We start from the raw sequence: 15019 nt of genomic DNA on the forward strand, positions 1-15019 counted from the left end.
TCTTGAAGGTAGATGTGATACCTGGACATGCAGCAGCCATTTTGCAATCAGAAGGCAACAAGCCTTGGGGATAAAGAGGACACACTAAAGATGGGGCAGCCAAAAAAGAAAAAGTCTGTGGTATCATGGAGTAGGTGAAAGGGCACCTGGAGCTGCCTAGTTCTGCATTCTGGACTTCTTGTTACATAAGAAAAATACGTCCATGTGTTTAAGAAAAAAAAAAAAAAAAAAAGACCAGAACGTGCCTTCCATCTTGGGTGTTCTCTCTTGGAACACTTATCCTAGTGGAAGCCAGCTGCTGTGTCATGAGGAAGCCCTGTGGAGCGAGTGAGCATGGAAGTGGATCCTCTAACCCCAGTGGAGCCTTGAACTGACCTCAACCCTGGCTGCAGCCTCATAAGAGACCTTAAGCCACAAGTACCCAGTGTGAAACTGAATAAAGGAAACTTCATTTAAAATGGAGTCAGGAGGCCAGAAGGGGGAGCTTTCATGCACTATCATTTGATGTCAATTACACATCCCAACAGGAAGAGACCTACCTTGCATTCCCAGCAGGAAAGTGTCTCTACTTTACTGCCCCAGCAGGAAGAAGGGAGTTTTCTTCTTGCCCAGCAATAGCCCAGCCAGTGGGAACTGTCACAACTTAGCCAACCAGAAGCCATCACTGCCCTGAACTCTTACTGTCCTCCAATGGACTGTCCTTCAAAGCAACCCCTCCCAACTTCCCCCTTTTCTCTAAACATAACATTCCTCTCCTTTGTTTGCTGGACTTGCCTACAGTTTTTGCTATGGCATGCTTGCCCCAAATTGCAATTCTCTGCTATTCCTGCATAAACCCATTTTGCTGGTAAAATAACTGGCTGTTTTATTTTTAAAGTCAATGCCAGCTAAGCCACTCCCAGATTCCTGACCCACAGAAACCGTGAGATAAATGTTGTTTTCTGCTGCTAAGTTTTAGGGTCATTTGTTACGCATCAGTAGATAGCTAATATAGGGCCTAATAAGCTAATATAGGGCTAATATAGGGACTATTAAAGAGGACTTCCCTGGTGGCGCAGTGGTTGGGAATCCGCCTGCCAATGCAGGGGACACGGGTTCGAGCCCTGGTCCGGGAAGATCCCACATGCCGCAGAGCAACTAAGCCTGTGCGCCACAACTACTGAAGCCCACGTGGCTAGAGCCCATGTTCCGCAACAGGAGAAGCCACCGCAATGAGAAGCCCGCGCACTGCAACGAAGAGTAGCCCCTGCTCGCCACAACTACAGAAAGCCCACGTGCAGCAACGAAGACTCAACGCAGCCAAAAATAAATTAATTAATTAATTTAAAAAAAGAAGGACTAATAAAGGGTTTGTTTCTGGGTGTTGCTATGGTGCAATTAGCCAACATAGCCTGTCCGGAGTCTTAAATTCTGCTGCAGAGCCAATTGTCTTGTCAGGTGATCCAACAACTGCAACCAAAAGAGCAGGAAGGGTTAACTCCATCCAACAACGTTTTCTGGATAACCTCATGAACAGCAAGATCTCAGCAGGGTGAGGTGCTGGATATCGTGGATTACTGTCCCACACCCTGACTTCATGTGTATTAGTCAAAAGGAGGGACTGAGAAAAAAACACAGCCTGACTGCTGTTAGCTGGAAGTTGATCTGGCTCTACCAGCTTGGCTAGCAACAATGTCACAGAACCTCAAGTGAGGCCACTCTGTGAGCAGCAAGATAGAAACAAGAGGCCTGTAATCGAGTCCCACCGCCTGAAGTCTAGTTAATTGTGCTGTGCCAACCTCAGTTTCCTGGTTTGGATAATGTACTAAAGTTACCTAAGATGTTACTATTGGAGGTAGCTGGGTGGTGGGTACTCAGCTCTGTACTATTTTGCAACTTGTTGTGACCTGTAGTCATATTAAAGACCTAGACTTAGAGAATGGACTTGAGGACACGGGGGGTGGGGGGCGGCAGGGAGGGGGAAGCTGGGGCAAAGTGAGAGTAGCAGCGACATACCTACACTACCAAATGTAAAATAGTTAGCTAGTGGGAAGCAACAGCGTAGCACAGGGAGATCATCAGCTTGGTGCTTTATGACCACCTAGAGGGATAGGGTAGGGACGGTGGGAGGGAGGGGATATGGGGACATATGTATGCATATGGCTGATTCACATTGTTGTACAACAGAAACTAACACAGTATTGTGAAGCAATTATACTCCAATAAAGATCTATTTAAAAAATACCTCTTCATAATCACGTCTGAGCACAGACAAAAACAAGAACACTGTGCAAACCAAAACTATGGCCAGAAGTCACACACCCTGGCTACCAGGAGCAACCATCATGTCTCACACTTACTAGCAGTAGCCTCGTGCCTTTCGTCCTGTCTCCTAGATAAAAATCAAGAGGCCCATGGGCTTCCCTGGTGGCGCAGTGGTTAAGAATCCGCCTGCCAATGCAGGGGACATGGGTTCGATCCCTGGTCTGGGAAGATCCCACATGCCGCGGAGCGACTAATTCCGTGCGCCACAACTACTGAGCCTGTGCTCTAGAGCCTGCGAGCCACAACTACTGAGCCCACGTGCCACAACTACTGAAGTCTGCGTGCCTAGAGCCTGTGCTCCACAACAAGAGAAGCCACCGCAGTGAGAAGCCCGCGCACCGCAACGAGGAGTGGCCCCACTCTCCGCAACCAGAGAAAAGCCCACGCGCAGCAACGAAGACCCAACGCGGCCAAAAATAAAATAAAATAAATTAATTAATTAAAAAAAAATCAAGAGGCCCAAATAGAGAATTGTTCCACTTTCTGTTTGTGCCCAATTCAGAGCAAAACTACACCTCCTTGTTATAATTTTTTTTTTTTTTTTGGCCTTGCCACACGGAGTGTGGGATCTTAGTTCCCCAACCAGGGATTGAACCCACGCCCCCTGCACTGGAAGCATGGAGTCTTAACCACTGGACCACCAGGGAAACCCCAAAACTACACCTCCTTGAACCCAAATATAAGAACAAGGCCCTTCTCGAACTCTGGCTGAGATGCTCACAGGTCCCCATGGTGTGTGTCTCCCTGGTTACGAGGAGCCAGTAACCCAACATACCTAGCATCCTTCAACCAGAGTTCCTGACAGGTCTGCCCAGGCCACTGGGAGAGGGTGCAACAGACAGCTGGTGCTGCCTGCCATGGTCAGAGCCTGGAGTGTGGTTAGAGGGAAAGGTCTTTACCCCTGAAGTCCCCAAATTCTAGGAATCTGACACTTAAAAACTCTAGATTCTTTTTTTTTCTTACATTGGGCTAAAATATACATAACAAAAAATGTATCATTTTAACCATTTTTAAGTGTACAGTTCAGTGGCACATTAAGTACATTCACACTGTTGGGCAAAACCATCACCTCTATCCATCCACAGATATTTCGAATCATCCCAAACTGCAACTCTGTCCCCGTTAAACGCTAACTCCCCATTTCCTCCCCTACAGCCCCTGGCAACCCCCATTCTACTTTCTGTCTCTATAAATCTGATTACTCTAGGGACCTCATATTAGCGGAATCTTAGAGTATTTATCCTTTTGGTATTGGCTTATTATACTTAGCATAATGTCCTCAAGGTTCATCCATGTTGTAGCATGTGTCAGAATTTCCTTCCTTTTTAAGGGTGGCTAATATTCCACTGTATGATATACTGCATGTTGTTTATCCATTCATCTGTCTGTGGACACCTGGGTTGCTTCCGCCTTTTGGCTATTCTGAATAATGCTGCTATGAACATGAATGTGCAAGAATCTGTTTGATATTTGCTTTCAATTCTTTTGGGTATGTACCTAGAAATGTGTTGCTGGATCATGTGATAATTCTATGTTTAATTTTTTGAGGAACCCCCAAACTGTTCTCCATGCTGGCTGTGATTCTTTTTATTTGGCTGCGGCGGGTCTTAGTTGCAGCATGTGGGATCTAGTTCCCTGACCAGGTGTTGAACCTGGGCCCCTTGCATTGGGAGCATGGACCTTAGCCACTGGACCACCAGGGAAGTCCCTGTGATTCTTTTTTTTAAATCAAATTATTTTGTTTATTTTTGTTTATTGAGGTGAAATTCACACGACATCAAATTCACCAATTGCAATGTAAAATTCAGTGACATTTAATACATTCATGATGTTGTGCAACCCTCACCTCTATCTAATTCCAGAATATTTTCACGACCCCAAAAGAAACCCAGGCCCCATTAGTAGTTTCTCCCCGTACCCCCTTCTGCAGCCCCTGGCAACCACCAATCTGCTTTCTGTTTGTATAGATTTGCCTGTTCTGGACATTTCATATGAATGGAATCACACACCCTGTGGTTTTTTGTGATTGGCTTCTTTCACTGAGCATGACGTTTAAAGGTGCATCCATGTTGCAGTGTCTATCAGTACTTCATTCCTTTTTATGGCGAGGGCTCTAGATCCTGAGTCTGTGGCTCTGAACGGTGCGTGTTCACCCACCACAGAACTACTGGCCCCAAGACTCAGGCCTGGAGATAAGCCCATGGGTCCAGCCACGTGCAGCCTCGTGAAGCCCGGGCCCTGTGCCTCGCTCCTCCTCCACCTCGGCTGTGGGCTCCGACCCTGGCTAAAGGGCATGAGGCCTCTGCAGGCGTCTTGTCTTGAAAACAAATGTTTGAACAAGGGCTGAATTCAGCAAATATGCTGCACCTTCGTGTGGATGTCAATGACCGAATGGGCTGGGGTGGGGAACCAGGCGTTAACATGTGACCAGCCCCCTCGAGGACACAAAGTCACTGTTTGCTTTCTGGGGTTGACCCTTCTCCCTGATAGATGCAATCTGTGGGTTCCCTGCTGTCCTTGCACACCTCGGGTGTGTTTTCACTTTGCCCCGATAATGGCCAACCTGGTGCCTCTTTCCCTACATCAAACATGGGCCTTTACCAACAACCCTGGGCTGGGGTCCCCTCAGACCCTGTGGTCACCCTGGCAATGCCTCCGGTCAAGGGCAGTGCTTTTACACTGCCCTTCGAACATGCACCCATTTTTATGCACCAGAAAACTGAAGCTTCTGGAAAACTGAGCTGCCCAGTCACTTTAGCTAGTAAACAGCAAAGTCAGGATTTGAACCCTACCCTGGCCTTACATTCAGAGTCCTCACCACCTCTCTGTGGGCCGGGATGAAGAGGGGAGGAAGGAGGGAGAGCAGGGGGTCGGACAGATTTTGTTCCAAGGCAATAAAGATCTATGGAGGGTGTGTGAGCTGGGGAGAGAAGTAGGCGTTAGATCCCTCGGGAGTGGGGGGAGGGCACGGTAGAGGACAGAGTGCTGGGACGAGAGACGGAGGGGCTGGTTCAGAGCTTGAATGACAGGGATCAGGGGACCAATGGGGGCTGGGAGTGGGTGAGAGAGAAGTTCATATTTCTCCCCTGATTGTGTTTTTCTTGATTTCATCAAACACGGTAACTGTGAGGGGCTATAAATTGTTGTAACAAGGCTTCCAGAACAATCTGGCTCTTTAAATCTAATATGGTGTGATAAAAGGTAACCAAAAAAGCCAAAGTTTTTATAAATCAAAAGATGAATAAGATTTACAATTACTGCTCATGAAACGTTTCTATGATTTACTTTTTTTAAAAAAAGTAATTTTTTATTATTATTTTTATTTATTTTATTTATTTATTTTTGGCTGCATTTGGTCTTCGTTGCTGCACACGGGCTTTCTCTAGTTGCGGCGAGCGGGGGCTACTCTCCGTTGTGGTGCGTTGGCTTCTCATTGCAGTGGCTTCTCTTGTTGCGGAGCACAGGCTCTAGGGCGTGCGGGCTTCAGTAGTTGTGGCGTGCGGGCTCAATAGTTGTGGCTCGCGGGCTCCAGAGCTCAGGCTCAGTAGTTGTGGTGCACAGACTTAGTTGCTCCGCAGCATGTGGGATCTTCCTGGACCAGGGCTCAATCCTGTGTCCCCTGCATTGGCAGGCAGATTCTTAACCACTGTGCCACCAGGGAAGCCCCTATGATTTACTCTTAAAGGAAAAAAGTAGATTTCATGGTAATGTGAATAATGTGATCCAGTATTCAGTTTTTTTAAAAGGAAAAGAAAATCTTTCCCTCTTTAGATCTTTTTTCATTACGTAGGGGCTTTGTGTTGCTGGGCTACTGTGAGTTTGACCTGTTCTTTGAGTGACTCATTGTCGGGTCAGGATTTGGAGGAAACAATGTGGATGACCCAGAGAGGGGCAGCAGACTGCACAGCAAATTTCATCAGGATTCTATACTGGGTGGTGGGTGGTGACCTGTGAGGTGAGCTGCCTCCTGAGGAGCTTCTGCTTTAGGGGGCATCCCAGGTCCCAGTCCCAGTCTGAGACCTGGCGCTGGGGAGGACAGATTTAAGGGCGGATCCTCCATCCTTGCACTGTTGTGCCCCAGGTGCACCTGAAACCAGCTGAACCTGAAGGTAACACAAGTAGTTGACCTGGCGAAGAGGTAGGTGTGACCACGCCAGTGGAAACTTACCTACTTCCTGTCCCAGGTCCTGTCTTCTGCTCAGTCTGGCTTCTTGACAACTCTCCCACCGCACCAGAACAAACAAGAATTTGGGTCCTCTGTCTTGGCCTCAGCTGCAGATGCCAAGATCAGCAGGGGAGACTGAGACACGCCTTCAGCCCTGGGGTGTGTGTGTAGGGGGGCGGGGAGCTGTGTGGCCTGTCCCTTCCCCCATTTAGGAGAACAAGTCAACAGGAGTGGGGGTGTAGATGGTGAGGAGGAACAGAAGGCTAGGTTGCTTCCTAGGGTGCCAGGGTGCATCAGAGTCGCTGGGGGGAGGAGCAGTTCTGGGAGGGAGGCTAGGGAGCTGCTGGCTTGAAGTCACCGGGTTGAACTCATGCAGATGTTCCGAGCATGTACAATGTACCTCCTCCCATGTACCCTGTGGGACTCAGCTCAGCTGCAGGCTATGGAGATGCCAGGAAGGGGTCAGGAGCCTGGGTGCATGCAAAAATGCTAAATAAAATATTAGCAAATTGAGTTCAGCTGCTTTTTAAAGGACAACATACCAGGGGCGTGCAAGGTATTATTTCAAGGAGGCAAGAAAAATTCAGCCTCAGAAAACCTCATTTACTCAATGAAGAGATGAAAGGAGAAAAATATCAAATGATCATCTCACTGTGCTGGAAAAACATTGGATAACATTCAACAACCACTTCCAATCTTTTAAAAAGTTTTTAGTAAATGGGGAATAGGAAGAAATTAGTCTGATCAAAGGTCGTCATTAGAAAGGAAACATGTGCATTGTGTTGGATGGTGAAACAGAAGAGGTAACATATTCCAGAACAAGGTATGGCTGCTAACAGTCATGGCTGATATTTAATACTGATGCAGAAGTGCTAGTTAATGCAATAAGATAAGAAAAAGAACTGAGACTAGATGATACAATCGTCTAGAGAAAATAAAAAAGATTAAGCAAACAAAAATGGATAGAACCTAATGAAGAGACTAAAGGCAAGTCCAATATAGGTGGAACACAGAGGATTTTTAGAGCAGTAAAACTATTCTGTCTGATACTGTAATGATGGAGAGATGACATGATGCTTTTATCAAACCCATGAAATGCACAATACAAAGAGTCAAATCTAATGTAAACTGTGGACTTCAGAGTTAATAATAATGTATCAATATTCACTCAGCAATTGTAACATTGGCACAATCAATTGTTCTAATGAAAGTTAAATAGGGAATTCCCTGGCAGTCCAGTGGTTAGGACTCCTCACTCTCACTGCCAAGGGCCCAGGTTCAATCACTGGCTGGGGAAGTAATACTCCACAAGCCGTGCGGCACGGCCAAAAAAAAAAAAAAGTTAAATATAGGGGAAACTGAGGGAGAGAGGGATGTATGGAAGCTCTCTGAAATTTCTGCTCAATTGTTCTATAAACCTAAAACTGCTCTAAAATATAGTCTATTGATTAAAAAAAATCAATAAAATAATTACCAAAAAAATGTGCTTACTACTGAGTCATTGCTAAATAAACATCAATATTCTACCATGAGTAAACTGCTTGGCACATAGTGTATGCTCAAGAAATGTGAACCATTTCAAAATATTCTTCTGATTATCAAAATTAATCACTTTAAAAATCAAATATACAATATGGGAAGGGAAACCTTACATATATCATCTTGACTCTTTGGGGGCATAGAATAGTCATGCTTAACCAGGGATGATTCCGTGCTCCCCCCAGACACTGGCAACGTCTGGAGACATCTTTGGTTGTCACAACTGGGCGGCGGGGGGCGGGGGTGGGGGGAGAAGGTGTTATTGATCTCTAGTGAGTGAAGGCCAGGGATGCTGCTCAACGCCCTACAATCCATAGGAGCATTCAGCCCAAAATGTCCACAGTGCCAAGGCTGAGAAATTCTGGCACAGACTAACTCTCTCTCTCTCTTTTTTAATTTTTTAATTTTTTAATCTAAGTGAGACCTGACTATTGATATCGCTGGGCAACTTGCTTTTTCTTCCTGTCACCTGGAGTCCTGGGCAGCCCCACCCTGATCTTTTTATCACCTGCCTAGTTTTCTGTCGCTTGAAAGCACCATGTCCTGGATTCCAGATTCTCAAGATGACCACCTGGATTTTCTTACTTTCTTTTTTTTTTTTTCCCTTTAATTTCAATGGCTTTTCTGAACCCTGTTGTGTTCTCCACATACACTGGCCCATTTCCTTGGACAAGGGTTGAGTAGCATCATTCAAAGGTTCGGAATCCCTGAGCCTTGCTGAGGCTTACCATAAAGTTATGGTAATCAAGACAGGTGGGACTGGGAGACTTCCCCGGTGGTCCAGTGGTTAAGATTCAGTGCTTCCACTGCAGGAGGCACGAGTTCGATCCCTGGTCGGGGAACTAAGATCCCGCATGCTGCGCAGTGCAGCCAAAAAAAGAAAAAGACAGGTGGTACTGGTATAGGCATACACCAGAAGTTCTCACCCAGGGGCGGTTTTGCACCTTCAGGGGATACTGGGTAATGTCTGGAGACATTTCTGGTTGTCAAGACTGGGGGGGGGGGGGGTGGCGGGGATGTGCTCCTGGCATCTGGTGAGTCAAGGGCAGGGATACTGTTAAATATCTGACAATGCACAGGACAGTCCTTGCCACAAAGAATGATCCAGTCCCAAATACCTGTAATGCTGAGGATGCAAAACTGTGGGATAGAGAAATAGACCAGTTGGCCAAAATAGAGAGTCCAGAAATAACCCCACACATATTTTGGCTCCTTGATTTTTTTTTTTTTTTGAAAAAGATGCAAATGGGACTTCCCTGATGGTCCAGTGTATAAGACTCCGTGCTTCCACTGCAGGGGGTGCGGGTTTGATCCTCGGTAGGGGAACTAAGATCCCACATGCTGAAGGGCATGGCCAAAAAAAAAAAAAAGATGCCAAGGTAGTTCACTAGGGATTAGAAATGGGAAAACTTTTCATACAAAAAGTTTAACTCTTAAAACAATGTAGTTTCTGGAAGGAAACAAAGGAGAATGCCTTAGTGATCTTAAATTGAGCAAAAATTTCTTAGAGTGAACACAATCAAAAAAAAAAAAAATTACATTACCCTGATACCAAAGCCAGACAAAGACACTATAGAAAAAAAGAACACTACAGACCAATATCTCTTATGAATATTGACGCAAAAATTCTCAACGGTATACTACCAAATTGATTTCAGCAGCACATTAAAAAATTAAACACCATGACCAAGCAGGATTTACTCCTGGAATACAAGGATAGTTCAACATACAAAAATATCAATGTAATATATCACATTAACAAATTTCTTTTAAAATTTATTTATTTATTTTTGGCTGCGTTGGGTCTTTGTTGCTGCACGCGGGCCCTCTCCAGCTGCAGCGAGTGGGGACCACTCTTCATTGCGGTGCCTGGGCCTCCCATCGCGGTGGCCCCTCTTGCTGCAGAGCATGGGCTCTAGGCACCCGGGCTTCAGGAGTTGTGGCTCACGGGTCCCGGAGCGCAGGCCCAGCAGTTGTGGTGCATGGGCCCAGCTACTCTGCGGCATGTGGGATCCTCCCAGACCAGGGCTCGAACCCATGTCCCCTGCTCTGGCAGGCGGATTCTCAACCACTGCACCACCAGGGAAGCCCCACATTAACAAACTGAATGATAAAAAACCATGATTGCCTCAAATGATGCAGAAAAAAAGCATTTGATGAAATTCAACACACTTTTGTTATAAAAACACTCAACAAACCAAGAATAGAAGGAAACTACCTTAATATAATAAAGACCATGTATGAAAAACCCACAGCTCACATACTCAATGGTGAAAGACTGAAAGCTTTTCCTCTACTATTAGGAATAAGACAAGGATGTCTGCTTTTGCCACTTTTATCGACATAGTATTGGAAGTTCTAGCCAAAGCAATTAGGCATGAAAAAGAAATCAAAGGTATCCAAATTGAAAAGGAAGAAATAAAATTATCTCTTCTGGCAGATGACATGATCTCATATGTAGAAAACCCTGAAGATTCTGTAAAAAACTCTTAGAACTAATAAACCATTTTATCAAAGTTTCAGAACACAACTTTGCAGGACGCAAATCAACACCCCAAAATCAGTTGCATTTCTTTTTTTTCTTATTGGGGTATAGTTGATTTACGATATTATATTGGTTTCAGGTGTACAACATAGTGATTCAAAATTTTTACAGATTATACTCCATTTAAATTACTATAAAATATTGCTATATTCCCTGTGATACAATATATCCTTGTAGTTTATTTTTTATTTTTAAAATTTATTTATTTATTTTTGGCTGCGTAGGGTCTTCATTTCTGTGCAAGGGCTTTCTCCAGTTGCGGTGAGCGGGGGCCACTCTTCATCGCGGTGTGCGGGCCTCTCACTATCGCGGCCTCTCCTGTTGCGGAGCACAGGCCCCAGACGTACAGGCTCAGTAGTTGTGGCTCACGGGCCCAGTCGCTCCGCGGCATGTGGGATCCTCCCAGACCAGGGCCCGAACCCGTGTCCCCTGCACTGGCAGGCAGACTCTCAACCACTGCGCCACCAGGGAAGCCCCTTATTTTATTTTATACATATTAGTTTGTACCTCTTAATTGTCTACCCCTATCTTGCCCCTCCCCATTCCCTCCCCCCAGTGGTAACCACTAGTTTGTTCTCTATATCTGTGACTATCTTTCTGTTTCATTACATTCATTCATTCACTTGTTTTATTTTTTAGATTCTACATGTAAGTGATAGCATACAGTATTTGTCTATCTCTGTCTAACTTACTTCACTAAGCATAATACCCTCCAGGTCCATCCATGTTATTGCAAATGGCAAAATTTCATTCTTTTTAATGGCTGAGTATATTCCATTGTATATATACACCACATCTTCTTTATCCATTCATCTGTTGATGGACATTTAGGTTGCTTCCATGTCTTAGCTATTGTAAATAGTGCTACTATGAACATTGGGGTGCATGTATCTTTTTGAATTAGTGTTTGTGTCTTCTTTGGATATATACCCAGCAGTGGAATTGCTGGGTCATATGGTAGTTATATTTTTAGTTTTTTGAGAAAACTCCACATTGTTTTTCATAGTGGCTGCACCAATTTACATTCCACCAATGGTGTACAAGGGTTCCATTTTCTTCACATCCTCTCTAACATTTTTATTTGTGTTCTTTTTGATGATAGCCATTCTGACAGGTATGAGGTGATATCTCTATGTGGCTTTGCTTTGCATTTCTCTGATGATTAGCCATCTTGAGCATCTTTTTGTGTGCCTGTTGGGGCCATCTGTATGTCTTCTGTGGAAAAATGTCTATTCAGGTCAGCTGCCCATTTTTTGATTGGGTCTTTTTTTTTGATATTGAGTTTTACGAGCTGTTTGTATATTTTGGATACTAACCCCTTATCAGTCATATCATTTGCAAATATTTTCTCTCATGCAGTAGGTTGTCATTTCATTTTGTCAATGGTTTCTTTTGCTGTGCAAAAGCTTTTAAGTTTAATTAGGTTCCATTTGTCTATATTTGCTTTTGTTTCTTTTGCCTTAGGAGACAGATCCAAAAAAATATTGCTATGATTTATGTCAAAGAGTGTCCTGTCTGTGTTTTCTTCTAGGAATTTTGTGGCTTCCAGTCTTAAATTTAGGTCTTTAATCTATTTTGAGTTTACTTTTGTATATGGCATGAGAAAATATTTTAATTTCATTCTTTATTAATTATTATTATTATTATTATTTTTGGCTGTGTTGGGTCTTGGTAGCTGCACATGGACTTTTCTCTAGTTGCAGCAAGCAGGGGCTACTCTTCATTGCAGTGCGTGGGCTTCTCATTGTGGTGGCTTCTCTTGTTGTGGAGCATGGGCTCTAGGAGCGCAGGCTTCAGTAGTTGTGGCATGTGGGCTCAGCAGTTGTGGCTCGCAGGCTCTAGAGCACAGGCTCAGTTGTTGTGGTGCTCCGCGGCATGTGGGATCTTTTTGGACCAGGGCTCGAACCCGTGTCCCCTGCATTGGCAGGCAGATTCTTAACTACTGTACCACCAGGGAAGCCCCTAATTTCATTCTTTCACATGTAGCTGTCCAATTTTCCCAGCACCACTCATTGAAGAGACTGTCTTTTCCCCATTGTATATTCTTGCTTCCTTTGTTGTAGATTAATTGATCATAAATGTGTGGGTTTTTTCTGGGCTATTTATTCTGTTCCATTGATCTATGTATCTGTTTTTGTGGCCAGTACCATACAGTTTTTATTACTGCAGCTTTGTAGTATAGCCTGAAGTCAGGAAGTGTGATACCTCCAGCTCAGTTCTTCTTACTCAAGATTGCTTTGGTTATCCAGGGTCTTTTGCGTTTTTATACAAATTTTAGAATTATTTGTTCTAGTTCTATGAAAAATGCTATTGGTATTTTGATAGGGATTGTATTGAATCTGTAGATAGCCTTGGGTAGTATGGTCATTTTAACAATATAATTTCTTCCAATCCATGAACACGGTGTATCTTTCCATCTGTTTTTGTCACCTTCAATGTCTTTCATCAGTGTCATAGGTTTTTGAGTACAGGTGTTTTATAGCCTTAGTTAGATTTATTCCTAGTTATTTTATTCTTTTTGATGTGATGGTAAATAGGATTGTTTTCTTAATTTCTCTTTTGGATAGTTTGTTATTAGTGTATAGAAATGCAACAGATTTCTGTATATTAATTTTATATCCTGCAACTTTACCTAATTCATTGATTAGCTCCAGCAACTTTTTGGTTTGCATCTTTAGGATTTTCTATGTAGAGTATTATGTCATCTGCAAACAGTGACAGTTTTTGTTTCTTCCTTTCCAACTTGGATTTCTTTTATTTCTTTTTCTTGTCTGATTGCTGTGGCTAGGACTTCCAATATTATGTAGAATAAAAGTAGCGAGAATGGACATACTTGTCTTGCTCTTGATCTTAGAGGAAATACTTTCAGCTTTTTACCATTGAGTATGTTGTTAGCTGTGGGCTTATCATATATGGCTTTTATTATGTTGAGGTATATTCTCTCTATACTCACTTCATGGAGAATTTTTATTATAAGTGGATGTTGAATTTTGTCAAAAGCTTTTTCTTCATCTATTGAGATGATCATATGATTTTTATTCTTCAGTTTGTTAATATGGTGTATTACATTGATTCATTTGTGGACATTGAACCAAACTTGCATCCCTGGGATAAATCCCACTTGATCATTGTGTATGATCCTTTTAACATATCGTTGAATTTGGTTTACTAGTTTTTTGTTGAGGATTTTTGCATCTCTGTTCATCAGTGATATTGGCCTGTAATTTTCTTTTTTGTGTGATATCTTAATCTGGTTGGGGTATTAGGATGATGCCAACCTCATAGAATGAGTTCAGAAGCATTCTTTCCTCTGAAATTTTTAGGAATACTTTGAGAAAGATAGGTGTTAACTCTTCTCTAAATGTTTGGTAGAATTCACCTGTGAAGGCATCTGGTCCTACACTTTTGTTTGTTGGAGTTTTTATTATTATTATTATTATTACTGATTCAATTTCATTATTGGTAATTGATCTGTTGATGTTTTCTGTTTCTTCCTTGTTCAGTCTTGGGAGATTTTACATTTCTAGGAGTTTACCCATGTCTTCTAGGTTGTCCATTTTACTGAGGTATAATTGTTTGTAGTAATCTTATGATCCTTTGTATTTCTGTGGTGTCAGTTATAACTTCTTTTTCATCTCTGATTTTATTGATTTGGGCCCTCTCTCTTCTTTTCTTCATGAGTCTGGCTAAAGTTTTATTGATTTTGCTTATATTTTCAAAACCAAGCTCTTAATTTCATTGATCTTTTCTATTGCTTTTTTGGTCTCTGTTTCATTTATTTCTGCTCTGATCTTTACAATTTCTTTCCTTCTTCTAACTTTGGGTTTTGTTTGTTCTTTTTCTAGTTCCTTTACATGTAAAGTTAGGTTGTTTATTTGACTTTTTCTTGTTTCCTGAGATAGGCTTTTATCTCTATAAACTCCCCTCTTAGAACTGCTTTTCCTGCATCAGGTAGATTTTGGATCATTGTGTTTTCATTTTTATTTGTCAGGTATTTTAAAATTTCTTCTTTGATTTCCTCAGTGACCCATTGGTTGTTTAGTAACATATTGTTTAGCCTCCATGTGTTTGTGGTTTTTTGCAGTTTTTTTTTTTTCTTGTAGTTGCTTTCTAGTCTCACAGTGTTGTGGTCAGAAAAGATGCTTGACATGATTTCAGTTTTCTTAAATTTACTAGGACTTGTTTTGTCGCTTAACATGTAATCTATCCTGGAGAATTTTCCATGCACACTTGGAAAAAATGTCTATTCTGCTGCTTTTGGATGGAATGTTCCATATATATATATATATATATATATATATATATATATATATATATATATATATATGGAGTCCTAGTGTGTGACACACATTTGATCTAGTGTGTCATTTAAGACCAGTGTTTCCTTATTAATTTTCTATCTGGATAACCTGTCCAGTGATGTAAGTGGGGTGTTAAAATCCCCTACTATTATTATGTTACTGCCA

Source organism: Eubalaena glacialis, chromosome 4, assembly GCF_028564815.1.
Source record: "Eubalaena glacialis isolate mEubGla1 chromosome 4, mEubGla1.1.hap2.+ XY, whole genome shotgun sequence".
NCBI classification, from domain to species: Eukaryota; Metazoa; Chordata; class Mammalia; order Artiodactyla; family Balaenidae; genus Eubalaena; species Eubalaena glacialis.